Source organism: Triturus cristatus, chromosome 12, assembly GCF_964204655.1.
Source record: "Triturus cristatus chromosome 12, aTriCri1.1, whole genome shotgun sequence".
NCBI lineage: Eukaryota > Metazoa > Chordata > Amphibia > Caudata > Salamandridae > Triturus > Triturus cristatus.
The window spans coordinates 800,690,434-800,704,707 of NC_140595.1; positions in this window are offsets into that span (position 1 = coordinate 800,690,434).

Consider the following 14,274-nt stretch of genomic DNA (forward strand, 5'->3'; position numbering starts at 1 on the left):
TCCACCGGGGCCCGGAGAGGCTCTCACCAGCCTGGCTAGGGTTTGAAAGCTGGGCCCGGACCCGGAGCTTGTGCTCCGTCCCAGTGTCCCAGGGTGCGTGAGCCCCCCGTCCTGCAAGCCAGCCGAGGGTCCGGGCGCTGGGGAAGGGTGTTCACCGGGGCCCGGGGAGGCTCTCCCCAGCCTGGCTAGGGTTCGGAAGCTGGGCCCGGACCCGGAACTTGTACTCCGTCCCAGTGTCCCAGGGTGTGGGAGCCCCCCGTCCTGCAAGCCAGCCGAGGGTCCTGGCGCTGGGGAAGGGTGTCCACCGGGGCCCAGGGAGGCTCTCCCCGGCCTGGCTAGGGTTATGAAGCTGGGACCGGGCCCGGGGCTCGTGCTCCGTCCGGCAGGCCCCGGGGTGCGGGAGACCCCCGTCCTGCAAGCCAGCCGAGGGTCCGGGCGCTGGAGACAGGGGTCCACCGGGGCCCGGGGAGTCTCTCCCCGGCCTGGCTAGGGTTCGGAAGCTGGGCCCGGGCCCGGTGCTGGAGCTCCGTCCCAGGGTGCGGCTTCGTCCCAGTGTGCGGGAGCCCCCTGTCCCACAAGCCAGCCGAGGGTCCGTGCACTGGGGACGGGGATCCACCGGGGCCCGGAGAGGCTTTCCCCGGCCTGGCTAGGGTTAGAAAGCTGGGACCGTGCCCGGGGCTCGTGCTCCGTCCGGCAGGCCCCGGGGTGCGGGAGACCCCCGTCCTGCAAGCCAGCCGAGGGTCCGGGCGCTGGAGACAGGGTCCATCGGGGCCCGGGGAGTCTCTCCCCGGCCTGGCTAGGGTTCGGAAGCAGGGCCCGGGCCCGGTGCTGGAGCTCCGTCCCAGGGTGCGGCTCCGTCCCAGTGTGCGGGAGCCCCCTGTCCCACAAGCCAGCCGAGGGTCCGTGCACTGGGGACGGGGATCCACCGGGGCCCGGGGAGGCTCTCCCCGGCCTGGCTGCTTTCAGAAGCAGGGACAGGGCCGGTGAGCAGGGGTGGCTGGCTTTATCTGCTACGCTGGCGGAGCCGAGTTTTCTGCCCACCCCTACACAACCATGTGGTGCGGGAGCACCCGTCCTGCGGCCTGGTGAGGGTCCGGGTGCCCGTGACAGGGTCCATCGGGCCAAGGGAGGCTCCCCAGACCTGGCTGGGATCAGAAGTAGGGACCGGGCCATGTGGGTGTGTGGCTGGCTAAGTCCTTTCCACTGCGTAAGTAGCAGTTTGGTTAGGGCTGGGCGGAATTTGCGTAATGCCACTTCGCGGAATTTTGAAAGAAATTGTGGAAAATGAGCGCACAACCTGAGGGACCGTGTGCCCGGGACTAGGGTCCCTCGTGCTTGGGCAGGCTCCCCGATCTCCCCGGCCTGGCTGCGTTGAGAAGCAGGGACCGGCCCCGGGCCTCCTGATTTTCGGTCAGGGCCTGGGAGCCCAGGTCCTGCAGCCTACCAAGTGTCCATCTGCCCGGGACAAGAGTCCCTGGTGCAGAGCCCCGGAGCCCTGCAAGGGCAGGCGGGAGCCCTTCCGCTATGGCTCGGTGTGGGCAGCTGAGAGTCCTTTCGGTCCCGGCCATCTGGTTACACCTTTCCCTCGGCCATCTGGTCACACGCAATGCTTTCCAATGGGGCGACCAGATGGCCGGGCTGCCCTGGAAGTCCCGATGGGGGCTCATTCGCCTCCCCGATCCCAGGCAGGGCTCCAGGAGGTCGTGTGTGTCCGGGCCTAGGGTCCCCTCCGTCACTCGGTGCGCACGGTTTACCAGGTAGCCTTCCTCCGGATTACTAGGGGCAGGGTATGCCGGGACGCCCCTCCTGGGGATGGCGGTTCTCAGACGGGGACCAGATGGGCTAAGCCCGGACGACACTTCCCTGGGGCGTCCGGTGCTCCCTCCTCCAGCCCGCGGCGGGGCAAAGTGCCCGGGACAGGATCCATGGGTCACCCGGGCATCCGGGCCCCAGGAGCTCCTGCGGGCCTCCCATGCCTGAGGCCCAGCCTGGGGTCTACGAGCCCCCCGAGCCCTGCAGCCCTGAAGCCCCGGAGCCCTGCAGCCCCGGAGATCTGCAGCCCTGGAGCCCCCGAGCCCTGCAGGCCCCGTGCCCTGCAGCCCCCAAGCCCTGCGTGGGCAGGCGGGAACCGTAGCGTGAAGGCTCAGGGTTGGACAGATGGGAGTCCTTTCGGTCCCAGCCATCTGGTCGCACCTCTCCCCTAGGCCATCTGGTCGCGCGCAATGCTTTCCAATGGGGCGACCAGATGGCCGGGCCGGCCTGGAAGTCCTGATGAGGGCTCATTTGCCTCCCGGATCTCAGCCAGGGCTCCAGGAGGTCGGTGCGTCCGGGCCTAGGGTCTCCTCCGTCACTCGGTGCGCATGGTTTACCAGAAAGGGGGGTAGCCTTCCTCCGGATTACTAGGGGCAGGGTATGCCGGGACACCCCTCCTGGGGATGGCGGTTCTCAGGCGGGGACCAGATGGGCTAAGCCCGGATGACACTTCCCCGGGGCGTCCGGTGCTCCCTCCTCCAGCCTGCGGCGAGGCAAAGTGCCCGGGACGGGCTCCATGGGTCCCCCGGGCGTCCGGGAGCTCCGCCGGGCCTCCCATGCCTGAGGCCTAGCTTGGGGTCTACGAGCCCCCCGAGCCCTGCAGCCCCGAAGCCCTGCAGCCCTGGAGCCCACCAGCCCCGGAGCCCTGGAGCCCTGCAGGCCCAGAGCCCTGCAGCCCCGGAGCCCCGCAGCCTTGGAGCCCCGGAGCCCTGCAGCCCGGAGCCCTGCAGGCCCCGTGCCCTGCTGCCCCCGAGCCCTGCGTGGGCAGGCGGGAACCCTAGCGTGAAGGCTCGGGGTTGGACATATGGGAGTCCTTTCAGTCCCGGACATCTGGTTGCACCTCTCCCCTCGTCCATCTGATAGCATGCAATGCTTTCCAATGGGGCGACCAGATGGCCGGGCCAGCCTGGAAGTCCCGATGAGGGCTTATTTGACTCCCGGATCCCTGTCAGGGCTCCAGGAGGTCGGGCGCATCCCGCCTAGGGTCCCCTCCGTCACTCGGAGCGCGCGGGTTTCAAGAAAGGGGGGTAACCTTCCTCCAGATTACTAGGGACAGGGTACTCTGGGGCCCCTCTTGGTCCTCAGCCGGCAGCTGGACGAGCCCGGATGCCGCTCCAGCCCTGGTTCTGTCCCGGGGCCTCCCGGGAGGCTGGGTCCAGGGGCCCGGCCAGGCCCCGGGTCGGGTTCTCCGGCCCGTGCCCCGTCCCCCGGCCTGCGGCACTGCCAAAGGCCCAGGACGGGGTTCCGTTGTGGCCAGGGAGCCTCCCCTCGCTCGGCTGGGTTCAGGAGCTCCGACAGGGCACCTGGGAGGGCGGCCTCCCTACCCCGGGCTCCGTACTGGGTTCTGCCGCGTGGCAGGGTGCCCAGGACGGGGTCCGGAGGGCCCGGGGAGGCTTCCCCTGCGCCTGCGGTCCTGGGAGCCCCGGCTGGGTCCAGGGGCCCGGCCGGGCCCCGTGCTGGGTGCTGCGGCCCTGGGTCCCATCCCCCGGCCTGCCGCTCTGCCAAGGGCCCGGGACTGGGGTCTGTTGGTCCCGTGCAGGCCTCCCCTGCTTGCCAAGGTTTTCTGCGGGCCCCGGGTCGGAGGGCCCCCCACACAGCCTCCATTGCTGGGGCCCTTGGCCTCCGGTCCCCCATGCCCCGGCGCCCGCTCACTCATTCGTTGGGGCACAGAGCGACCAGATGGCTTCCCTTTAGAGCCCGGCCATCTGGTCGCGCCTTTCCCCTCGGCCATTTGGTCGCGCCTGTCCCCTCGGTCATCTGGTCGCGCACGTCCCTTCGGCCATCTGGTCGCGCATGTCCCATCGTCCATCTGGTCACGCACGTCCCTTCGGCCATCTGGTCACGCGCAATGCTTTCCAATGGGGTGACCAGATGGCCGGGCTTGCCTGGAAGTCTCGATGAGGGTCCATTTGCCTCCCAGATCCCAGCAAGGGCTCCAGGAGGTCGGGTACATTCGCGCCTTGGGTCCCCTCTGTCACCTCGTGTGCACGGATTACAAGAAAGGGGGGTCATTTTCCTCTGGCTTACTAGGGAGAGGGTCAGTCAGACCTCCGTGAGGTCCGGCGATTCTGAAACAGGGGAAGACAGACCCGGGGCCCGCCCGCCGGGGCCCCCAGTGGCCTGGGTACGCTCCTGCCTCTCAGCCGCTTCCCGATGGTCCTTTTTTCTCTGAGTTTGCTGGGTCAGACCTCCGGGAGTACCGGCGATCCCGAGACGGGGAAGGCAGTGCCAGGGCCCGCCCGCCAGGGCCCCCAGGGGCCCAGGTACGCACCTGCCTCTCAGCCCCTACCCGATGGTCCTTTTTTCTCCGGGTTTACTGGGTCAGACCTCCGTGAGGTCCGGCGACCGCGAGACGGGGAAGGCAGCGCCCGGGCCAGCCCGCCGGGGCCCTGGGTGCGTGCCTTCCTCCCGGCCCTCATCGATGGGCCCTCCCTTTGTGCCCGCTCGCCCCGGGACCAGGCAGGGATGTGAAGCCGCCATCCCACTCCCGCGCAGGGCAGCCTGCACAGGGGATGCCCCGGCCGTACTGTGATCGATTGGGCACTCTCGGTCCGTTTAGGGATGGACTGCTTGGCCAGCCTCGGCTGTTGTTTCTAGCAATTAGGTTCCTCCCCGCATGGACCGTCCGACTCGAGGGCCTGCCGCCTGGGGGGAGGCCCTTTACCCTACCCAGCAGAGCGAAGGCCGAGCGGCCCTGGCTGCTCGTGCCCCCCAGTGGTCTGATCCCGAGCGGAAGGGGTCGGGTGGCGCCAGGCCCTCGGACGCTGCTGCCCAGCAGGTCCGCAGGCCCTGTGCGCCACGCCGTCACCCCTCTCCGCCCAGCACATTTCCGCAGCAGCTCAGAACGACCGTTCCGAGGGGTGCCGCCACCACCAGGCCCAGGCACCCCTGCGTCTCGCTCAGGCTGCGCCTCGGCCCGCCTCTCCCCCCTGGGGGAGACGGCTGGGCCTGCCGGTGCCCATGCGACCTGCCACCTCTCTCCACCCCTCCGACGAGCCCTCCTGCCCAGGCGGGTGGGATCCTTTCCCCCAGCAGGCTCCCGAGAGGAAAGGGGTTGCGTGAAGGTGGTCCGGTCGGGGAGATGGGCATGCGGCCCCCTGAACCCTGTCAGCAGGTGCGGCTACCTGGTTGATCCTGCCAGTAGCATATGCTTGTCTCAAAGATTAAGCCATGCACGTGTAAGTACACACGGCCGGTACAGTGAAACTGCGAATGGCTCATTAAATCAGTTATGGTTCCTTTGATCGCTCCATCTGTTACTTGGATAACTGTGGTAATTCTAGAGCTAATACATGCCGACGAGCGCTGACCTCCCGGGATGCATGCATTTATCAGACCAAGACCAATCCGGGCTCGGCAGGCCGCTTTGGTGACTCTAGATAACCTCGGGCCGATCGCACTTCCCCGTGACGGCGACGATACATTCGGATGTCTGCCCTATCAACTTTCGATGGTACTTTCTGTGCCTACCATGGTGACCACGGGTAACGGGGAATCAGGGTTCGATTCCGGAGAGGGAGCCTGAGAAACGGCTACCACATCCAAGGAAGGCAGCAGGCATGCAAATTACCCACTCCCGACTCGGGGAGGTAGTGACGAAAAATAACAATACAGGACTCTTTCGAGGCCCTGTAATTGGAATGAGTACACTTGAAATCCTTTAACGAGGATCCATTGGAGGGCAAGTCTTGTAGGAGAGTAGGGTCTGCTTCCTATGGTCACCCCCACTTTTTGCTTTTTGCTTCACTGGTTTTCGACTTAGATGTGGCTGTGGGCCTGCTAATCAGACCCACAGCCCAGCTGTTCTCTCTCTAAATTCATACTATGTACTTTAGGTACAAAACCCAATTGGTAAGGATCACCTTATGGAGCCCTGTACAGTGTACCTTAGGTACCCAGGGTATAGGTGTGCCCTAGGCCTACCAGGGGCTTCAGCATGTATTATGCCACCCCTGGCTGGCCTCCCATCATGACACAACTGGCTGATCCCTCAGCTGGGGCAAGGTCGTGTAATCACCCCTTGATTAGGTATAGTATTCCTATACCTACCTTATATATAGACACATGGGTAACCTTTAAGCAACTCCTATGGCAGGCCTTAACAATCCTGGAGGCAGAGTGCTTGGTAACATGTGAGATGGTGCTCTAGCATGAGCTGAGCCTGTCTGCAGCTTTCGGAACCATGTCCTTATAGCTGTTCTATGATATCGCCTACCATATACTCTTAAAGTGCCTTATAATCCTTGCGGTTATGGTAACTATGGTTTGGCTTTATCAAAACATGTCATGTAAGGTGTCTAACACTTTGGAATACTACCCCCACACCATTTCTGGTGGTGAAGATAGTATTCCCCCCTTCTAGTGGGAGAAGACATGTTAAAATCCTACTTACCCGGTTAAAGTTAACCTAAGCCACAGCATCACAAAATGGATGCTGCTGCCACGGACACAAGTCTGACCTCCTGCTGCTGGGAGTCCTTCCAGCGAGGGAGGCTTGGACAATAGGTTTCCTGCCTTGGGAGGTGCTAGCACCACCCCAGACAGGACTTAGTGTATTGGGGCAGGGAGGGATGAAAGAAACGAGACATTGCCTGGGGCACACAAGGTGTCCCATGCATAGCCCGGTTCAAACCGGTGCTGGGGCACTCCAGCCCCAGCCCTGGCGCGAAACTGGACAAAGGGAAGGGGGTGTAACCACCCCCCTCCCTGGTCCCACCCATAGGAGGGACCTAGCAGGTAACCCAGCCCCCCAGATTAGTATAAGAGTGGGAGCTGAGTCCTTAGGACATGAAACTCTGGACCTTTGACATTCAACGACAAGAAGACTGAAGAATCTCCCTTGTGGCCAAGGAGTGGCCACCCTGTGCAAACAGGCACCAACAAGCGACCTGCCGTTTGCTTTGCCCAAGTTCTACGAGGAACCGACTGCAGAGCCCGACCAGCGCCTTGACCTCCAGACTTCTCCGACCCTGATCCATATCCACAGCCAAGCTGAGATTCATGGAGGCGACGAGAGACGTGGGATCGGCTACCTGGGAAAATTGACGAGTAGCTTCCAGCGCGGCTTCTGAGGCATCCTCGAAGTTGTGCTCTGGGGATTGAGAAGCCCCAACCCCGAGCACCATCTGCACCGAAGATCAGCCCTCCACACTCCACGAGTTCTGTGTGGGGCCCTTCTGCATTTTCCTGCTCGACGCGTCTGTCCGGTTGCTGGCCCGTTGGCTAGTAGCCTCAGTGACGATGAACCCTTAACTAACCACCACTGGTTTGGCTCCTCCAGACTGGCTCTTGCTTCCCTGTGAAAGAGAAGCACCTCAGACCTTCCTGGTCTGCACCTGAAGCGAATTTCCATTTCCGCGTGGGTTGCGTTTGCCAAGGCTTGTTGACTCCAATCGGGACGTCGACTCCGCCATCAGCAAGATCCTTCGTGGGACAGCTCGTACCCTGGTCCCTGGTCATCCTCGACGCATCCTGGCCCACGCAGCTGCAGAGACAAGCTTCAAGACATCACCTGTGTTCTGCACGACATCGCCTGGTTCCTTCCTGGTTCCACACGGTCACTGGCTAGTGACCCAGACTTTGTCCCCTCTGCTTGCAGGTGTTCTTCCTTCAAGATCCATCCTTGGATCCACCGGACATCTTCCTCCTGGCCGCCTGCCAGCATCTGTTCTTCAGGCATCCATAGGATCCAGCGACGACACCCGACACATCTTCACACCTATGCACCCGTCTCTTGTGGGTGAGGTAACACGAGTACTCCGGTGCTCCAGTGGATATTGACTGTCCAAGTGTCTAAGTCTGTAGTTGCTTCCTCCTAGTTACTTCAGAAGTGTCCTTATTCTCCCTATTTCTAACTGTTACATTCCCATTGACTTTAATGTAACCCGCGTGTGTGTTTCCACACTGCACACGCTTCCCGTGGGCCTCCCACTTCCTAACTATTGGTAGGGTAGTGTAGCCCCAGCGATTCCCTAGACCCTAGGCCTACTCCCTGTTCGTGACGTGGTACTTATACCACTTTCTTAGTATATGGTTTGCGTGGCCCCTGGGCCTAACTGTATTTTCCTGTGTAACTTAACGTATGCTACTTAAGAAACTGTTTGTACTTAGACCTCTGAACTCATAAAGAGTACTGAGGGTATATGTTAGAATAAATACATTCTAATTTTATATATACCTGGTGTGGTGTCCTTTCATTTGGTATTCAAGGGATTATAATGGTATAACAGCTGACTTCACATGCCATACAGAGTTTAGCCTAAGACTGCTCTTGTCCATGCTACCACTAGGATAGCTGGTCTATAAGGTTGACTTTACAACCAATCACCATAAGGGTTGTTTGGACTGATACAAGGTGTACACTAGAACTAGTGACATCATATATCAGGCCAACTTCTCACATTGGTGAGCAGCGGTTGGGATCTGAGCTTGCTGTTGTGATACCATTATAGTCTTGAGATATCAAATTGAAAGATCACATTAGGTACTGTAAGGTACATATAAAACAAAATCTTAGAATACTTAAGTTCTACTGAACTTAGTAGTTGTAGGTTGAAGGGCCTAGCACACCCTGACTACAACCACTAGAGAGGTTTTAGTAGATACAACTAGTGTAGGTAGGTGCACACACCACACCCTCACTAGATGTCTCTGAGAGGAGATCAAGATGATTCTCTCTCAGGAGGGGGATATCCTAGAAAGATACCCTCTAGATATGATACCCTAACTTTTCAGGAGATGAGACAATTGTGTACCTCCAGAAAGTTAAAACAGGGTTCCAACCCTACCCTCATTTATCTAGTGGAGATCTTAGAAGAGTATGATGCTCAGAGAGCCTCCCAGGATGGTACCTTAGGTACAAATGAGGGTCTGCCCTCCACAGAAGACTCCCCTCACCACACTGATCAAGATGAGTCAGAAGGGACTTCTGGAGATGAGGTAGACAGCCAGGTCAAAGTTAGGAGACTTAGCCAGGCTAACTTAAGCCTACATGGGAGTCAGAATGGGATCCCCCATTCAGACCCTCCAGTGTACTTAACCAGAGAGGTAGGAGAGGAAGATCCCCTTCCAGGGAATCTATCCACTCCCATGTCTCTAATAGCTCCAATGCCTCTTCTCATAGGGGAATGACTTCTCCACAGAGAAAAGAGCATAAGGCCAGAATGAGGGAAGTCAATCTGAGGATTGAAAGGGAAGAACTTGCCCGTGCCAAAGAGAGACTTGCTCTGGCCAGAGAGCAAAAGTTAAGTGGGTTAGAACCCACTGGTGGCAGCACTATCCCTAAGGATAGAGACAGGACCTATGACAATAGAAACCTGAGCAAGATTGTCCCTCCCTACAAGTGTGGGGATGACATCCACAAATGAATAACTGCTTTGGAGAGGGCTTGCAAAGTACAGCAGGTACCCCAGAGTCAGTGGGCAGCTATCTTGTGGCTCTCCTTCTCTGAGAAAGGTAGATACAAGCTCCTCACAGTTAGTGATGAGGATGCTGATAATTACACTGTCCTGAAGAGTGCTCTGATTGATGGGTTTGGCCTAACCACTGAACAATACAGGTTGTTGTTCAGGGATACCCAGAAGATACAGACTCAGGACTGGACTGACTTCGTAGATTGTGCCACTAAGGCTTTGGAAGGCTGGTTATTGGGTAGTAAGGTTAAGGACTATACAGGATTGTATAATTTGATCATGAGAGAACAAATCCTTAACAACTGTCAAAACCAGCTACTGCATCAACACTTGATTGACTCTGACCTAACTTCTCCCCAAGAATTAGGAAAGAAGCCAGATAGGTGGGTCAGGACTAGAGTTAAGCAGAAAACCCAGAACCAGGGCGGTGATCAGAAAAATGCAGACCAGAAGGGTAATGAGCAGAAAGCAAAAGACCAGAAGTCTTCACCAGGCCCCCAAAAGGCTCAGGGGTAGGGTGGTCCCAAAAAGGATAAAAAGAAAGATGGCCAAAAGAAACCTTGGTGTAACTATTGTAAGTCCAATTCCCATTGATATAGCGAATGCACCAAAAAGGACAAGCCCCCAACCACCATTGCCCCTAAGGCAACTGTACCCCCTAGTCCAGCTGTAAGTGGTGGTTCCCAGCAAAAGGGTGTAATAGGGTTAACCCTGGCAACTGAAGTGGATTCTGGCCTAGTTAGAATACCAACTCAGGCTGTTCTGATCTGTGATGGGGACATAGCTTTGTCCTCTACTGTGAGCCCCAGTAACCTGGGCAAGTACAGACAGACACCTTTAATCTACCATAGGATGGCTCAGGCCTACAGGGACACAGGTGCTAGTGTCACACTGGTGACTCCTGCCTTTGTGGACCCTGGACAGATCATGCTAGGAGAGAATTACCTAGTGACCAACGCTAGAAATGCCACTACCTCCCATAGTGTGGCAATTGTTAACTTCTCCTGGGGAGGGGTAACTGGCCTCAAGAAAGTTGTGGTAAGTTCAGACCTTCCTGTAGAGTGTCTGTTGGGAAATGACCTTGAAACTTCAGTTTGGGCTGAAGTGGAGTATAGGACCCATGCAGAAATGCTGGAAATAGATGCACATGTCCTTGCTGTGACTAGGTCACAGGCAAACAAATGCAACACTGAACAAGAGCTGGATCCTGGGACAATGGACCAGACAAACCCCAAGAGAAAGAGCAGTAGGGTTAAGGCTGTGTCTTTCCCCCTGCCTCAGGTAGAGAATCAGCTCTCACAGGAGGAGGATTCTGAGAGCCCTGAAGGAACTGTCCTAGAAGAACTGGAACCTGACCAGGTTGAGTTTCTTGGGACAGGGGGACCTTCAAGGGCAGATCTGAGGCAGGCACAATTAGACTGTCCTTCTCTTGAACCCCTCAGACAGCAGGCTGCTGCTGAGGCTGCAGGGAATGCTCAAGGTACCCATAAAGTGTATTGGGATGAAGGGCTGATGTACTCAGAGGCTAGAGACCCCAAGCCTGGTGCTTCCAGGAGGTTGGTCATACCATTGAGTTTCGGAGGCTTCCTTCTTACCTTGGCCCATGATATTCCCCTTGCAGGACACTTAGGCCAGAATAAGACTTGGGACAGACTTGTCCCTCACTCTCACTGGCCTCACATGTCAGAAGATACCAAGGAGTTTTGTCGCTCCTGTGTCACCTGCCAAGCCAGTGGCAAATCAGATGGCACCACAAAGGCCCCCCTAATACCACTACCAGTGGTGGGGGTTCCCTTTGAGAGAGTGGGGATAGACATTGTTGGACCAATGGACCCCCAAACAGCATCTGGGACAGATTCATACTGGTGATAGTGGACCATGTCACCAGGTACCCAGAAGCTATACCCCTGAGGACCACAACAGCCCCTGTTGTGGCAAGGGTCCTACTTGGAGTATTCTCCAGAGTGGGGTTTCCAAAGTAGGTTGTCTCTGACAGAGGTGCCAACTTCATGTCAGGATATCTGACTGCAATGTGGAAGGAGTGTGGTGTTAACTACAAATTCACTACACCCTATCACCCACAATGCAATGGGCTTGTTGAAAGGTTCAACAAAACCCTAAAAGGGATGATAAAAGCTTTACCAGACAAGCTTAGGCGAAGATGGGACATCCTTTTACCCTGCCTTCTGTTTGCTTACAGAGAGGTCCCACAAAAGGGGGTTGGCTACGGCCCTTTTGAACTTTTGTTTGGGCATCCTGTAAGGGGACCCCTGTGTCTAGTAAGGGAAGGATGGGAGAGACCTCTCAGACAACCCAAGCTTGATATAGTGGATTATGTACTTGGCCTCCGCTCAAGGATGGCAGAGTATATGAAGAAGGCTTCTAAAAACCTTGAGGCAAGCCAAGAACTCCAAAAAGCTTGGCATGACCAAAAGGCAGTGCTGACTGTATACCAGCCAGGACAGAAAGTGTGGGTGTTGGAGCCAGTGGCCCCAGCAGCCCTCCAAGACAAATGGTCTGGACCCCACACTATTGTTGAGCAAAAGGGAGAAGTCACCTACTTGGTGGACCTTGGGACTCCCAGAAGCCCCCACTGGGTGCTTCATGTCAACAGGTTAAAGGCATATGTTGACAGGGCAGACATGGGCTTGCTCATGGCTACAGATGAGGGGCAGGAGGAAGAGAGTGACCCTCTCCCAGACCTGCTGACTCAGAACCCTGATGATGGTTCAGTTGATGGTGTGGTCTTTTCAGACAGCCTCACTAATCATCAGCAACAGGACTGCAGACAAGTTCTACCGGCCTATAGACATATGTTCTCACTGACCCCAAGTCAGACAAACTGGTGCACCCATGAGGTGGACACTGGTGACAGTCTGCCTGTGAAGAGTAAAATCTACAGGCAACCTGACCATGTCAGGGACTGCATAAAGATTGAGGTACAAAAGATGTTGGAGCTGGGAGTCATTGAACCTTCAGAGAGCCCTTGGGCTAGTCCTGTAGTTCTTGTGCCAAAACCTCACACCCAAGATGGTAAGAGAGAGATGAGGTTTTGCGTAGACTAAAGAGGTCTCAATGCTGTCACTAGGACAGATGCCCACCCAATACCTAGGGCAGATGAACTCATTGACAGATTGGCAGCTGCCAAGTTTCTGAGTACATTTGACCTGACAGCAGGCTACTGGCAAATCAGGCTAGCTGAGAGTGCAAAAGCCAAAACTGCTTTCTCAACCCCAGGAGCACATTATCAATGTGTGGTAATGCCCTTTGGCTTGAAGAATGCACCAGCCACTTTCCAAAGGTTGGTGAATCAAGTCCTTACAGGCCTGGATGACTACTGTGCAGCTTATCTTGATGATATTGCTGTCTTTAGCTCCATCTGAGAGGATCACCTGGTCCACCTGAGGAATGTTTTAGAGGCCCTGCAAAAGGCAGGCCTCACTATCAAGGCCACTAAGTGCCAGATAGGGAAGAGCAAGGTTGTGTACCTGGGCCACCTAGTAGGTGGGGGTCAGGTTCAACCACTGGTGAGCAAGATCCAGACCATAAAGGACTGGACTCCACCAATTACCCAGACACAGGTCAGAGCTTTCTTGGGCCTGTCTGGGTACTACAGAAAGTTTGTTAAGAACTATGGGTCCATTGTGACACCACTTAATGACTTGACCTCCAAGAAAATGCCAAAGAAAGTTCAGTGGACAGTAAGCTGTCAGAAGGCATTTGATGACCTGAAGCAGGCCATGTGCACTGCACCTATTCTGAAAAGTCCAGATTACTCCAAATAATTCATTGTCCAAACAGATGCTTCTGAGTTGGGTGTGGGAGCTGTTCTTTCACAACTGAATATAGATGGTCAAGACCAGCCCATTGCTTTTGTTAGTAGAAGGCTGACCCCTAGAGAGAAACGTTGGTCAGCTATTGAGAGGGAGGCCTTTGCTGTTGTCTGGGCCCTGAAGAAGCTGAGGCCATACCTGTTTGGCACTCACTTCAAGATTCAGACAGACCATAAGCCCCTCTTGTGGCTAAATCAGATGAAGGGTGAAAATCCCAAACTTCTTAGGTGGTCCATTTCCCTACAGGGGATGGACTTCACAGTGGAACATAGACCTGGGACTGACCATGCCAATGCAGATGGACTCTCCAGATATTTTCACTTAGAACATGAAGACTCAACTGGTCAAGGTTAGTTTAATGTCCCTAAGTTTGGGGGGGGGGGGGTTGTGTATGAGAGTAGGGTCTGCTTCCTATGGTCACCCCCACTTTTTGCTTTTTGCTTCACTGGTTTTCGACTTAGATGTGGCTGTGGGCCTGCTAATCAGACCCACAGCCCAGCTGTCTTCTCTCTAAATTCATACTATGTACTTTAGGCACATAACCCAATTGGTAAGGATCACCTTATAGGGCCCTGTACAGTGTACCTTAGGTACCCAGGGCATAGGTGTACCCTAGGCCTACCAGGGGCTGCAGCATGTGTTATGCCACCCCTGGCTGGCCTCCCATCATGACACAACTGGCTGATCCCTCAGCTGGGGCAAGGTTGTGCAATCACCCCTTGCTTAGGTATAGTATTCCTATACCTACCTTATATATAGACACATGGGTAACCTTTAAGCCACTCCTATGGCAGGCCTTAACAATACTGGAGGCAGAGTGCTTGGTAACATGTGAGATGGTGCTCTAGCATGAGCTGAGCCTGTCTGCAGCTTTCGGAACCATGTCCTTATAGCTGTTCTATGATATCGCCTACCATATACTCTTAAAGTGCCTTATAATCCTTGCGGTTATGGTAACTATGGTTTGGCTTTATCAAAACATGTCGTGTAAGGTGTCT